The 15,709-nt window shown below is 39.3% G+C and overlaps 1 long non-coding RNA gene across 1 annotated transcript in view; it reads right to left on the reverse strand.

Moving 5' to 3' along the window:
* The window catches only part of LOC142303318 (uncharacterized), a 140,408-nt gene extending 129,452 nt beyond the window's left edge, over window positions 1-10,956 (reverse strand). The window contains exons 1-2 of the long non-coding RNA XR_012753006.1: window positions 10,863-10,956; window positions 6,421-6,575 (exon numbers count right to left, since the gene is read on the reverse strand). This is a non-coding gene — a long non-coding RNA (uncharacterized LOC142303318). The remainder of the gene's footprint in view (window positions 1-6,420; window positions 6,576-10,862) is intronic.
* Window positions 10,957-15,709: the final 4,753 nt, after the last annotated feature.

Below are 15,709 nucleotides of genomic sequence, written 5' to 3' on the forward strand. Positions count from 1 at the left end.
GCTGTATAAATAAGCTAATAATTCTGTAATATCACATAGGCAGCTATACTGATGTAGATGGCAGACGATAAAATCAGTTAGGAAAGGTACAGAAGCATAAGGTGAATTCTACAATTAGTTTACCTTCATGATAATTTAGAGGGAAATGACTAGTCAGGAGCACACAGGGAAGAGGGGTGGGGATCTGCAGCACTATGAAGAAGCAATTGCTGCTAGGAAAAGTAAGGCAGTATAAGAATAGGATTGCCTATTTAGCAATGTGCAACTGGATTCAAAGATTGCAAAAGCAGCGGAAAACAATCAAATGCCCAATATTTACACATTAAGAAGATTTTTATTAAGTATAAAATATAAATATATATATATATAATATAATATTACAAGTTCATTGGTGGAACAACATATATGTATTAATTGTACAGATTACTAATGACCGGGATCACATTTTAACATGAATCTTTATTTATGCTCATGCTGCATTAAATTATCATACCACTAGGGGTCGCTAAAGTCATGTTTATCAGGGATAAAAATATATACCAAGTCCCGTGCTGATAAATACCAAGTCTAGTTCACCCATTTCAAATTCCACAAGGAACCCATAAGGAATCCATAAAGGCACATACATATATTCACCTTAAATAGACAATTGCAGCATATAGCAGAGGATCACCACGGTCAAACACCCTACAGGTGTTTTGGCTTCCAAAGTCTGTATAGAAATGCATGTTGTTTCACTGCGAACCCTTATTTATGGATTCAAAGAGAGGCAGATAAAGATGAAATAAGACACAAAGACTGTGGTTAGTCGGTATAGCTAGGGATGAGCGAACCCTAACGGTAATGTTCAGTGTTTGTACACGATACAGTGTGTCTGAGACTCGAACATGGACTTTAAAAAAAAACCAAAAAAAAAAAACCCAAACAAGTCAGTGTCCAAGTTTGCTTGCTATTCATATACTAATAAACCATAGTTAATTGGCCCTTTGCAGACTAAAAATAGCAGCCCACAGCTGCCCCATAAGGGGGCACATCCAATAGATGTGTTAATTCTGGTGCTTTGCCACAATTTTCCCAATTGCCCTGGTGCAGTGGCAACTGGGGTAATACTTTTGAGTGGTTGTCAGCTGTAAATTGACAGCTGGTATCAACCCCAGGGGTTAATAATGTATAGGCGTCTATCAGAGAGTCCCATTACTAACCAGCAAGCGTACAGTTAAAAATCACACTCAGGAAAAAAAAGTTTGAGTAAAGACTCCGCCCACACTCCCTCGTTCACCAATTTATTAATTAAAAAGAAATCCTCGAAGTTCCAATGGTGTAATGTCCCACTACGTTAATCGATTCCTATGAAGCCTTCTTCTGTGAAGACTCCTTAGGTCACTCCCGGTCAGTGGCAAATCCTGAATTTCTCATGAGCGTGAGAAGTTACAGGTCTGCTGCTGACCGGCTGTGACTTAAGGCTGCTTTACACGCTGTAACATCGCTAACGATATATCGTCGGAGTCACATCGTTAGTGACGCACATCCGGCGCCGTTAGCGACATCGCAGCATGTGACACCAAGGACCGACTATCAATGAGCGCAAAAACGTGACAAATCATTACTCGTTGACACGTCGCTCCTTTTCCAAATATCATAGCATAGCAGGTACGATGTTGTTCATCATTCCTGTGGCAGCATACATCGCTATGTGTGACACTGCAGGAACAACGAACATCTACTTACCTGCATCCACCGGCAATGAGGAAGGAAGGAGGTGGGCGGCATGTTCCGGACGCTCATCTCCGCCCCTCCTCTGAGATTGGACGGCTGCCGTGTGACGTCGCTGTGACGCCGCACAAACTGCCCCCCCTTAGAAAGGAGGCGGTTCGCCGGTCAGAGCGACATCGCAGGGAAGGAAAGCCCGTGTGACGGGTGTTAACGATGTTGTGCGCCACAGTCAGCGATTTGCCCGTGACGCACAACCGATGGGGACGGGTACGCTCTCTAGCGATATCGGTACCGATATCGCAGCGTGTAAAGTACCCTTTAGTCTGGCCGAACACAGAAAAGCTGAACTTTCAAAAGTCTGCTCATTCCTACGTATAACAAATATGAATTTACTGTGGTTTGTAAATAACAATGCAATTTTGAGGAAAAAACTTTAAGCAGTATCAAAATACTGTAAAAATAGTATTTCATCCACGTGACATTATCCATAAAAAACCTGTTTCCAATATAGTTTCAATACTATTCCTATTAGTGTCAATAGAGCATTTACCTACGGTAGTTATTTATATAGTGAAATTTATATGCATGTTTCTTTACAAGGTCTTGAAAACTTGCCTTCGCTAAAGGCCTAAAACACACTTCCGCAAAAAAAACGTACGTGTCTCACGGTTTGTTTTTCGGGTCCGTGTTCCGTTTTTTAGGGGCGTTTCTCCAGTACGTATGGCATCCATGTGATGGCGTATGCGAGCCGTGTGTGCGTGTGGAATGTCCGTACTGACGTAAAATACGTACGTGTGCTGTCCGTGTGCTGTCCGTTTATAAAGGCCCGCATTCTTACCCAATTAACGTTGTTAATCATTCATCATGAGATCCTGGTGTTTTTGTTTGCCATCAATTGACCTGATAGATTGGTAACAAGTGTTTCAGATTTCGTGACTAAAAACGGACACGGACGATACGTGCTGAACACGGACATACTCCGTGTGTGGTCTGTGCAGGCACAGACCCATAGACTAAAGCGGGTCCGTGCCTGCGTGCTGCTGGCCAAAAACAGACATGTCGTCCGTGTAGAAAAGTGCACACACGTACTTACGACACGGACACACGTTCCGTGTGATTTTACGTGTGTGTGCCATCTACCATTGAATAACATGGGTCTCCGTGTGTACGTGTCTCCGGTACGTGCAAATACGTACCGCACACGTACAAAAAAAACGGATGTGTGTTGCGGGTCAAAGTGACATGTCATTTCTTTAATTTCTTTGATATGGATTCCTCATGGACTCTATTCCAAGAAAATAAAGGTTTTAAAAATCTAAGCAAACTACATAAGACCACTCTGAAAACCTTGTCAAAAGCCACATGCACTCCTGCCATCACATTTGTCCCCTTCAAAAAAACTTTGTGAACATAACCTTACTTCAACTTGCCCAAGAAGTAAAGCTTTCAATCTACCCAAATGCTAGCAAACAGCTTTATATGAATGTTCAACTAGTTTTAGGCACTAGCTACGTTGAGTAATCTGTTTCACACTTATCCTATTACCATTACTATCAGCCTACAAAGCATGATCCCTGGAATATCTGAACAAAGAAAATAAATACACACATATTTGGTGTGGGCGGGGGCAGCTTTCTCAGCTCTGTTGCATTGCTAAATCTAAAGGCTCTGATTGTGTCAGAACTACTGCACCCAGTAACCTAAGTTATACATCATTGGATTCTGTGTCTCTTTGCCTACAACATGCTGCTCTCAGATAAGGTAGCAAAAAACCTTCTGACAAATTCTCTTTGACATGTGCGCACTAGAAAGTGACTTTTTCTTAAGGAAAAAACGGACCCTCTGAAAGAATTCCGCACCCGCGGTAAAAAAACGCACCAAAACTGCAACGAAATCCGCATGCATTTTTACAATGGATTTGTGCGTTTTTGTTAAGAATTTACCGTGGATTTTCCGCAGGTTGATCCCGTTTGGATTTTTACCATTATCTATGGCAAAAACCGCAGGTACCTGCGGAAAAGAAGTAACATGCTCATTAATTCCACAACGGAAATTCCGCGGGTAAATCCGCAGTGACAAAAAAACGCAGTGTGCGCACAGCATTTTTTAAAACGCATAGTTTTTGCTGGGGAATGACTTCAGAAAGGTTATGAACATTTTCTGCAGCAAATCCACGGTAAATCTGCAGCGTGCGCACATAGCCTCACACCTACCTTTTCATACCTACAAGACAGAATAGATTGCTTATCTAGATGTACTGTAGATAAAATGGTAATGTGTTAGTTGGAATAAAATATGATAAATGTTCATTTAATATCTATATTAACTCTTATAACCACATTTGTTTTTGTCAGGATGACGCTCCAGTCCTTCTCCAGACTCTAGCTACTCTCCTATGTAAATACAAGATTGCACAGGTAAAATAAACTATATCTAGAAAGGTAGCAAATGTACGTCTTCTGTTATTTTGAAAAATAATAAATAAGAATCGCTTATCAGTCGAGACCTAATGTCAAATGGCTGTTTTATTATTTCTAGTGTCCTCCTATATATTTATATTTAGTGATTAAATTGTTTTTTGGATCACTATTCCTCAAAAGTCTATGGTCTCTTTTGGACGCAGTGTATTTTTGCTCAGTCCAAGAACACTATTTTGTATCAAGCACAGTGGATGGATTTATAGAAATCCCTTGCCCACTGTGCTTTTCTCTGCAGCGTAAACTGACATGTGGCATGGTTTCCCGAGCCACAGCATGTCAATTTATGCTTGAGGAAACGCGAGTGTTCGCAGTGAGGAGAACACAGTGAAACTCCGCAATGCCCAGAATCCTGATGCTGCGTTCTCCCATGAAGAACACTCACTTTTTCACAGGAAGGAAAACACAGCATCTATAAAGCTGTGTCTCCGGATTGTAGGAACGACGCTGTGCACCACTCCAATATTTTTAATCCGGTCCCTAACTGCAGTGATATTTCTGGCAAACCTAGTCTTCAATTAAACAAGCTTATTCATTACGCTCCCACTGAGCCCCTGTCTCTATCCGCCAATTTTGGTGGTGCTGGGAGAAACTGATGTGAAAATACCAAAAGTTGCCAAATTTTTGCACAGATATGAGTTGCGCGAAAAATTTGTGACTATTGACAGTTTACACCAGAATTCTAGTGAAATTGATTTGATGAATTAGGTCTAATGTTTTAAAAAAATACTGGTTTGGACAATCCTTTTGTTCTTCGAGCATACCGTATAAGCTGTAGCTTATTCCATTCTCCCCATTTAGAACACAAGCACATTGGTAGATATATCTATCAACGGCTAGTAAAGGTGTTTGGGCACATTATAAAAGCAGCATTTTTATATGACATTTTGCCTATAGGAGCAACCCATAGCTAATGTTTGTATTTAATGCATTTGTTTTTTCACTACATTAAAATGTAATTCTTAACTTTCTAGGCCAGTAACAATGCAGTCCTGTTCCAAGCTTTCCTGGAGGAAGTGAATGTCCTTCTGGTATGATTTATGATCATTTACTATTTGTGTATACTTCATTATGGCAGTCATTCAATTGTTAATAGTCAAAATGAGTGGCTTGGCCACTTACACCAAAATACTATGAGAAAGAACTTGTCAGTTTTTAGTTAAATGATTAGACATCAACCCAAAGTGTAAAAAATGGTTTAATACTCGTAAATCACAAGTTATAGCAGAAATCATTGTTTAGTGAGACAACCAGGAATATGGCCATACTGATGAAAGCTTTGAAGATTCTCTGATCACTTTTATCAGCATTTTCAATCTAGAAATATGTCTATATTTACAAAGGAGGTTACGTATAGGTGACATCTAGGTTCAACTTTGTGGTTAATTTGCCATAAATAGAGGAGAACAATAAACATTCTGCATCGGAGAATCTATTCTTTTAGGTTAACCATAGTGTAACGCCTGCCTGGAGCCACAGACTCAGACTGGATGTAAAGAGAGACTAGAGGAAAGCCGCTCACAAAGCAGGACCCAAAGAACTCTGCAACCCTTTAACCCCTCTACAGGGATTTGGAATTACACAGAGCCCCAGAGATCCCCACCAGTGGTAGGCTGCAGTCTGTGGTGGTTAGGCAGGGTCTAAAACCAGGAAATGCAATACAGGAACAGAATTGTCAGGCAAGGGCGTAATGAGGAAAGCAGAGGTAAAATCCGGGACTGGTAGCAAGGTACAAAAACGACAGGCAGAAGGGTAGTCAGAAAACAAGCACAGGTCAGTGCATGGGAATTACTATACAAACAGAACAGGAACCAAGAATACAGAACTCTCTCTGGCAGTGGTCAGCAGACAGGAGGAGGAATAAGAAGGGTGTGGTGTCTTCCAATTGGTTGTAGCTGAATGATGGTAACTTCAGCTGGAAGACACATGACACCTACAGTCAGCCAGTGGTACTGCAGATCCCAAGGAAACCCAGCCCAGTGGATGAGCGGAGCCTGCGCCCACCGGCGCCGCTGGTATCAACTCCTCTCACACCACCAGCACTATCCACGACAGGAACACTGCGTCACTTGGTGATCGAAGCAGAAGTCGATGGAGCGGCCCCCGGTGGGGACGTAACGCATAGCTTTTCACATGTACTTATTATTCAATCTCCTCACGAGAGCTATTTGGTACTTTTCACTCTAGTATATTAGTGGACAAGTTAATATCCAATATGCTTTTCCCTTACCTCTAAACTGAACATATCACTAAATTTGCAGCTGAAGGGATGGTAAACCAACATGGGGAAAAAAAAGTGTATGTGTCCAAATGATGCTTGTACAGATATCTCCATTGGCCTTTCATTCTTATAGTTGCCCATGTTGAATCCTAAAGTTAATGAGTCTGAAAATAAAATAGAAAATATAAAGTGAGCAGAACATCATGACATATTTCAACATGAATTGACACTAATTTACCTTCTTTTTTAGGACAAAGTTGGTTGCACCATTGATAACATTCTTGGCACAAAAGTGGTAATGACTGTTCATAAGTATTATTATTATTATTATTATTATTATTATTATTATTTATTATTATTATTATTACACATGGAACAGAAACTTGCATATAATGGTTTAATTATTATATAATCTGTATTTTGCTTACTTTTTACAAACTGATATAAGAACAATGTTAAACGTCAGTTAACAGGAAACACAGGAGTGCTCTTTATCATAGCATAACCGCAAAGAAAGTGTTTACCTTTTATACGCTTTTTATACCTTGTAGAAGAGTCTGGGTGCACGACAACTAGATATCCCCTCCCTTTAGATCTATTAATATAAATCTCATAGACCAGTAGTGTGTAAGGATTTTGCTCATTCAGCTGTAGTCCGAGGTGCAGAAATACTTTCTATTTTGTACAGGAATCCTGTCTATTTACAGTTCATCTGGTTTATTCAACTTGATAAAGCAGCCCAACAAAACAAAAACAGCCTTTTTGTCATAAAGAAAATAAAACCACCAAATGCAGTCCATATAGCTGCGGAGTTCGCCCGCTCAAGTACAGGGTTCCAGTCTTTACCCAAGAACACCGCTATGGAGGTCTACCACCTCTATACACAGAACTAATGGATCCAGAGGCCTTCATTTTTTACCTCCTGAATCACACCCTAGAGAGGAGATATGTGAGCAGCAATCCCTTCCATCTCATTGTCTGTTCACAAAAAAAACCAGCCCTTTTAATGGCCAATTTAATCCTCCCAGCACCATATTGATGGTGGGGCTTACATTACAGGTTTCACATAATTGAAGCTAATAACCTCAGTAAAAAATATCTTCCCTTCAGGATTATACTATTGACCATCTTATAAGAGTTGCACAACTCAGAGCTAAGGCACTAAAAAAAACATTAAATTCTCATTTTTAAACAGATAACAAATTCAACAATATTGTCTATCCTAAAATGACACACTGACCCAATATTGTAAAACCTATAATACAATTCTACTTTAGATCACAAGAACCAAACATACCCACATGATCCACTTCATAAGTTCTCTAGGGTTGGCTTTACCCAGAGCCCTCTGCACAGGCATTGCAGCAACTGAAGGGGGTCACTGTAGTGGGTTATTTACTGCTGAAAATGTAGTATAATCAAAGGCTGAAAGCGTTCCCACCCTTAATATATTTCCAGGAAATGAAGTATTTCTCCCAAATTATTGCCATTACACATTTTGTTATGCACCTGTTTATTTCCTTTGTGTATTGGCACTACACACAAAAAAGGCAAATTGGACATGATTTCACAGAAAACCCCAAAAATGGGAAAAACAAAATTGTTGGCATCTTTCCAAAATTGTGGATAAACAACTTTGTTTTGAGAATGTGATGCTCACTTTAACACACCTGTGGCAAGTAATAGGTGTGGGTAATATTAAAATCACACCTGAAGCCAGTTAAAAAAGAGGAGACGTTGACTCAATCTTTGCATTGTGTGTGCTACACTAGTCATGGAAAACAAAGAGGAGAAGAGAACTGTCTGAGGAGTTGGGAACCAAAATTGTTGTAAAATATCAACAATCTCTAGGTTACAAGCCCATCTCCACAGATCTTGATGTTGCTTTGTCCACAGTATGTAACATAATCAAGACATTTTTCAACCTATGGCACAGTAACTGATCTCCCTGGATGTAGACAGCAGAGAAAAATTACTGAAAGGTTGCAACGCAGGATAGTCTGAATCTTGGATAAGCAGGTCCAAATAAAGTTCCAAAGAAATTCAAGATGTCCAGCAGGCTCAGGGTGCATCAGTGTCAGCACAAACTATCCATTGACATTTGAATTAAATGAATAGCTATGGCAGGAGATCTAGGAGGATCCCACCACTGAGAAAGAGGTAAAAAAAACATGACTGCAGTTTGAAAAAAAATGTATGTGAGTAAGCCAAAATCCTTTTGAAAAAGCATCTTGTGGACAGATGGGACCACGACAGAGAGCTTTTTTTAGTAAAGCACATCATTCTACAATAACACAAATGGCATAAAGCCTGCACAGAAAAGAACATAGTACCTACAGTAAAATATGCTGGAGGTTCAAAGATGTTTGGAGGTTGTTCTGCTTTGACTGTGCCTTGACTGTGTAAGACATCATGAAGCCTGAAGATTCTAAAGGATTTTGGGCCGCAATGTAGTGCCCAGTGTACAAAAGCTGGATTTGTGTCCTGTGTCATGGGTCATCCAGTAGGACATTGACCCAAACATGCTTCAAGAAGCACCCATAAATTGGTGGGAACAAAGCACTGGAGAGCTCTAAAGTGGCCAGCAATGTTTCCAGCTCTAAATCCCACTAAGTAACTCTGGAGAGATCATAAAATTGCTGTTAGGAGAAGGCACCCTTCAAATATGAGACCTGGAGCAGCTTCCAAACGAAGAGTGGTCCAAAATTTCAATTGGGAAGTTTAAGAAGCTTGTTGATGGTTGTAGAAAGAGATTATCTGCAATTAATTATTCCAAAGGGTGTGCAACCAGACATTACCTCTGAATTATAAAGTGCTGCGGAATTTGTTGGCACTATAAAAATAAAGATTTAAGGCTACTTTACACACTGCGATATCGGTCCCGATATCGCTAGTGTGGGTACCCGCCCCCATCTGTTGCGCGACACGGGCAAATCGCTGCCCGTGTCGCACAACAGCCGTCACACATACATACCTGTCCGGCGACGTCGCTGTGACGGGCGAACCGCCTCCTTTCTAAGGGGGCGGTCCGTGCGGCGTCACAGCGACGTCACTGAACCGCCGCCCAATAGCAGCGGAGGGGCGGAGCTGAGCGGGACGTAACATCCCGCCCACCTCCTTCCTTCCTCATAGCGGCCGGGAGGCAGGTAAGGGGAGCTTCCTCGTTCCTGCGGCATCACACGCAGCGATGTGTGCTGCCGCAGGAACGAGGAACAACCTCGTTACTGCTGCAGTAACGAGATTTGAGAATGGACCCCCATGTCGCCGATTAGCGATTTTGCACGTTTTTGCAACGATGCAAAATCGCTTATTGGTGTCACACGCAACGGCATCGCTAATGCGGCCGGATGTGCGTCACGAATTCCGTGACCCCAACGACTCCGCATTAGCAATGTCGCAGCGTGTAAAGCCCGCTTTAGTTGAGGGTATGAACAATTTTTGGAACTTTGTGTGAAATTTCCTAGAAGAAATACTACATTTTCCAAAACCATTTCAAGAGTGCCAACACTTTTGGCCATGACTATCAGTAGCTAGTTCTTATGATAATATCCATTCTTGATGATTTTTTGTGTTACAGACCCTCACACTTCAAAATGCTGAACAGATTGGAGATCAAGTTGCCCAAACTCTGTTTTCCTTTGTGGTAAGACAATCATCTATCGGCTATGGTATAACTAATTGATCTTGTCTTTACTCACAGAATTGTAGTCTTTTAGTAAAATAATAAACTAAAGAATATATGCCAGATTTTATAAATCAATAATCATTCCGATATACTTATAGTGGTTAATCAACATGTCTTCTAAATAATATTGCTACAATACTTTTTGCACATTTTTTGATTTTCAATTATAATGGTGAAACTACTATTTGTTTTCTAATATTGAAAATTAAGATGACCCTATATCAAAGTACTAGACACATGCCTGAGTTGGTGTAAGGACAAGTGGCAAGTGGCATGCACTTCTAAACTTGCCCTTTATGCTATTGTAGCATAGATAATAAATAGTCTTTGCAGTTTCACTAAGCCACATTTTTTTGTGGGTTGGAGACAGTCTAAACTAGTCCATCTTATTCCACTTTCCAATTGGGTCAACCTACTGTATGTGAACTAAGCCTCCTACTGACTTGTCGCGTGCATTTGAGGTCTTCTATTTTTACAGCTGTCTGAACCCAGCCTAACATTCAGCCCATTCATGTCTGCAAATTTTGGATATGACTATATGTGCCTGTTATTGACATGCACTAGTCTGGCATTAGTAATTGCCAGTGTGTTGTCTGTCGTCCACATGGACAGCACACTGAACAAATACAGTATATAGTCGTTAGAACGAGTCCTTAATATATAGAATTGATATTTTGTTTGAGTCAAATAACAAAATATGTCATTTGTAGGTTACTATACTGTCCCTAATATTTGTTTTAATTAACTAAAATTTAATACATTTCACCTTTTTAATGATTATTTCTTCATACAAAATTAGGATGGCTTGATTGCAAAAGTGACAAAAGTCCTGGTGAGTACCCATAACCACATCTCTTCTTTTTTTTTTCATTTATATTGTTCCTGCAGTATTAAGGAAGGGTTACAAGTTTATTATAAAGCATTAATTAGCAATCATACACAATAGATGGCTTTCAATCATACAGTCAACAGCTATTATTATTATTATTGCCCCATTTATTCCATGGCGCTTTACATGTGAAAAGGGTATACATAAAAAGAAGTGCAACAATCATGGACATTACAAAAACAGACTGGTACAGGAGGAGAGATCTCTCCTGATTCCCCATACACATGAACTCTATGTTGGTCCAAACCTTCCTTTGCTTTGAGAGAGTTACTGACGGATTACTTTGGCAAAGGAGAGAATCGAAGATCAGCCACTGAAATTTAGCATGGCGGATCCATCTCTTCCACTTACATAATTTATCAGGGGAGAGGCCTTCATGCACATTAACCAATCCTACTGATATTTGTGGCTTTGGTTGACCTTAGGCTAACCTGTTTGTGGGCCTTTAACCTAGCCATACATATTAGATGTATATCTGCCAAACCTCGTGCTTTAGGAATAACCAGCCCACCCTAAAAGGTTTATGGGGCAGACATCAGGGGAAAAAAGGATCGGGCACTGGATTTGAATTGCCCAATATGTTTGTTCTGCTGGAAGTTTCTATCCGTGACATACTTCCTCCTTTCTACTGAAAACCAATCCATGCTCAGCCAAGCTGAACACGAATTTGGTTGGGGGAAGTCAAAAAGCATAGCTTTTTTCTAATCTACAGCTTTTAAATATGCATGGCCATCTTTATACTTATGTGAAAAAAGCAAGCTCACCAATCTTCAAATTATGGATGACACGGAGGATTCTAATGCAGGAACCATGAACACAGTGTGAAGACTATTTTATATCCAGCATCCAAAACTTTTTAAAAAGCCAATTTATTGCAAAAATATCTCAATGTAAACATCCAAATGTGGTTAAAATATATGTATGTATGTATGTATGTATGTATGTGTGTGTGTGTGTGTGTGTGTGTGTGTGTGTGTGTGTGTGTGTATATATGTGTATATAGATATATATATATATATATATATAATATATATATATATATATATATATATATATATATATATATATATATATATATATTATATATATATGTAATAGCAAACATGTTTCAGACTACACGTCCTTATTCATTCACAGCCTTTAAATATGTATGGCCATCCTTATATTTAACCGCTATTGATTTCCACCAAATAATTTTGATATAAAAGCTATCCTCCATCATTTCACAATCCATTAAATAATCTTTTAAAATTAATATACTTAAGACCCTAAAAATATTACAGAAATGCTAGCTGAAAATGCCATTTTGGTCTCCTCCAACAGATGATGTTGGAATTAATGATCGGACATTTGAAATTTAACCTCTCGCTCTTTTGCTTTCATTGGGCATAAAATATTGCCGTGACTATCTAGCAGAAGCTTTCGCCTCTATGTATTTTAAAAACACATGGCTGATTGAGAAACACAAGCATTCATTTGTATGAGGGACTTGGGAGAGAAAGCTGTTTCTCCAATAGCCATCTTATGTGTATGGTCAGCTGTTAAAGGGTTGTCCAGTTTTAGAGAATATCATCTACATCCGCCCATAGATTGTCAGATATTGCAGCTGACCCCAATTAAAGCAAATTAATTTCAATAGAAAAGTCAATGAATAAAGACATATTTTTCTTTTATAACTGTACAAATCTCTTTTCATAGATCAAAAGTCATGAATTCTAACAAATATTGCATTTTCTTTAGGATGATGTTCCTTTCTTGGGAGAAATTTTGGTAAGTTTTCTTCATCCTTCGGCTTCGGTGGAAATCTACTGGCTAGACCAGAAATCAGAAAATGCCTAATAGAAGTAAAATAGTTAAACTGTTACTATATAGAATACAAGATTGCCTATACAAAGTTTATCACCTGATAAACATTAGCCACCATTTATCATCCATATTACTCTACATTTACGTGTATGGTAATAATAAAGACAATCTGTGAATATATGCAATAGCTACATACATACTATGGCATGAATGTCACAGCACATAAAATGACGTTGACTTTCATTATTCGCTCTTCGTTTTTATATAAGAAAACAGGAGTAATTTGTATTTTTTTTTTTTATATACTTTTAGCAAGACAAAAACCTTGTTGGTGACATCCAAGACGTCTCATGTGGCGTAATGGTAAGTTAAGTAAAAAAATATTGTTAGGCGTCATACTCACGTATGTTTTTAGACACATACAGGAAAAAATGGTGTAATAAGTGAACAGTCCGTGTATCGATAGTGAAAGCAGTGTTTTTCATGGCTGGATTAAAAACTAAAAAAAATATAAATTAAATACATAAATTACAAAGCTTCTTCTATATATTGGAATGTTAAAAAAAATACACAGACATGTAAATGTAACCATATATTATAACATTATAGCAACATGGACATCTAAATAATAATTTGCATAAAGTCCTGTGCAAGTCTTTATATGAATTTATATAAAAAAAAATGTAACATATCCAGGTAACGTTCTCCGTGTTAGGCAGTGATATGTATGACGTGTTTCTTATCCACCATCAAAGTCAAGGATTTAGTTTAATGGAAGGTCAACAAATGCAGACGCACTAAGAACTGCATAAACATGCACTATGTAAAGATCAAGACCATAAAGCATATTAAATAACAAAGTACACCAGTATACATATAACTATACTACAGTACTCAGATTACACATATAATGCTGAACTTATATGATGGCTATATTAATCCCTTAAGAACTTTTAGGTTTTCCAAAAAGGTCATCCTGCTAAATTTATAAATGAGGCTATACGTGCTAAAAAAAAAAAAAGGTGTGTGTGGGGGGGGGGCTTGTATTTTTTTACAAATTGATCAATTCAGAACACTGTACGGCCATATGTCGTGATTGTTCTGTTTCTTCAAATAAATTGAACCTTGTGCCTGTTATTCTAGAACATCCCTAAAGTAATTTGATAATTGCAAATTGGTAATTTAATGTTTTTTATTGTCGGTATTAATAGGAAGTAGTGATGGCTGAATTGGACAAAATACTGGTAAGAAATTATATAACCATTTTTCTTTTTATATTATGAATCTATGTATAATTGCTTCTGTCCCATAAAGATTAAAGCTATATCAACAAGAGCGGTGGAATCACATTATCGTACAATTTAAGGCCCCCTTCACACACACGTGAAAAAAAGAACCGTTTTTTCACGTACGTATTAAAGGGGTGGTTTGCTCCCCATGTGCAGTGTTTGTGGCACATGCGTGTTCTCCGTGTGTTATACGTAATAACACACGGAGAACGGATAGTACCGCCTTACCTGATTCTTCCGGAGCTGTCTGTGGTGCTGAATGTCAGTGTCGACACAGGCCACCCCTGCTGACGCTGCTTCCGGCCCTCAGTGAAGAAGATGCGTTGTTCAAATTCACTGGGGAACGGATGAGGGTGACAGCCACGGCAGAGACTGCAGGGCTTGTGGAGGTGAGTGTGTTTTTTTATTTTAACAATGACACGTGTGTTTCTCCGACGCGTGTCACATGGGACCGCATCCACACTACATCCGTGTGGTATGGGTGCGGGCCGTGTGACACCCGTGCTGCCGGAGAAAAACGGACATGCCTCCGTATGGAGCACACGGGCACACGTCTGCTCCACGCGGAGGCACGGGCCAATGGCTGAACATGTGCGGGCACATATACCCATTGATTTTAATGGGTATACGTGTACCCGTGTCTCCGGTACATTCAGAAACGGACCTAGCACGTACCGGAGGCACGTGCATGTGAAGTTGGCCTAAGGCAAAGGGGAAAGATGGATAGAGAACGGCCTACCACAATACATACAGTATCTAGCAAAGCAAGGAGTTAAAATTAAAGCATTTTTCCATAATTTTCAGAATTGCATTCCTTTAATGGACCACTGGTTAATTTCACTTAATGTTGCTTGAATTTTGGAAGCTCTTCAGAATTTTTCAGATTTTTGCATTAAAAAATCTAAAACTTCAGATTTTCATACTCCTAAAAATAGAAAAACAAATAAAACTAACAAAAAATAAAAAAAATTTGATTTTTTTTTGCTTAAAGAAAATGATCCAAAATCACATGTGAATGGCAAAAGTATATGCATACAAAAAGCAAAAGGAAAAAAGTCCAAGGCTATGTGCGCACATTGCGTCGTGTCCCTGCAGAAATTTCTGCAGAGATTTGATAGCTCATGTGCGCTTCAAACCGCTGCAGAAACACTGCGTAATGGATGCAGTGTTTCTGCAGAAAAAAAGCCAATTTCATGCGCTCTGGAGGCAGCCTCTCCCATAGACAGAGCAGGAGCTGCATCCAAAGTGCACGGTATAATTCACATGTTGCTTTTTAGAATGCAGTGATTTGGCATCCAAAATTTTGGCATCCAAATCGCTGTGCTCTCAAACGCAACGTGCACATGAATTGTGCACAATCTTCATAGATTGTGCAGGGGACCCAAGTCGTATGCATTTACGCTGCGGTGAAATACGCAGCATAAATGCATGAAATTCGGCAACGTGTGCACACAGCCTAACCCGTAGTCCAAATTCAATGCTTTAGGCTATGTGCGCACTAGAAAGTGCCTTTTTCTTAAGGAAAATCCGGAGCCTCTGAAAGAATCCCGCACCCGTGGTAAAAAAACGCAACTAAATCTGCATGCGGTTTTACCGCGGTTTGCTGCAAATTTGTTGCGGATTTGCTGT

The sequence above is a fragment of the Anomaloglossus baeobatrachus genome, chromosome 4 (assembly GCF_048569485.1).
Source record: "Anomaloglossus baeobatrachus isolate aAnoBae1 chromosome 4, aAnoBae1.hap1, whole genome shotgun sequence".
NCBI classification, from domain to species: Eukaryota; Metazoa; Chordata; class Amphibia; order Anura; family Aromobatidae; genus Anomaloglossus; species Anomaloglossus baeobatrachus.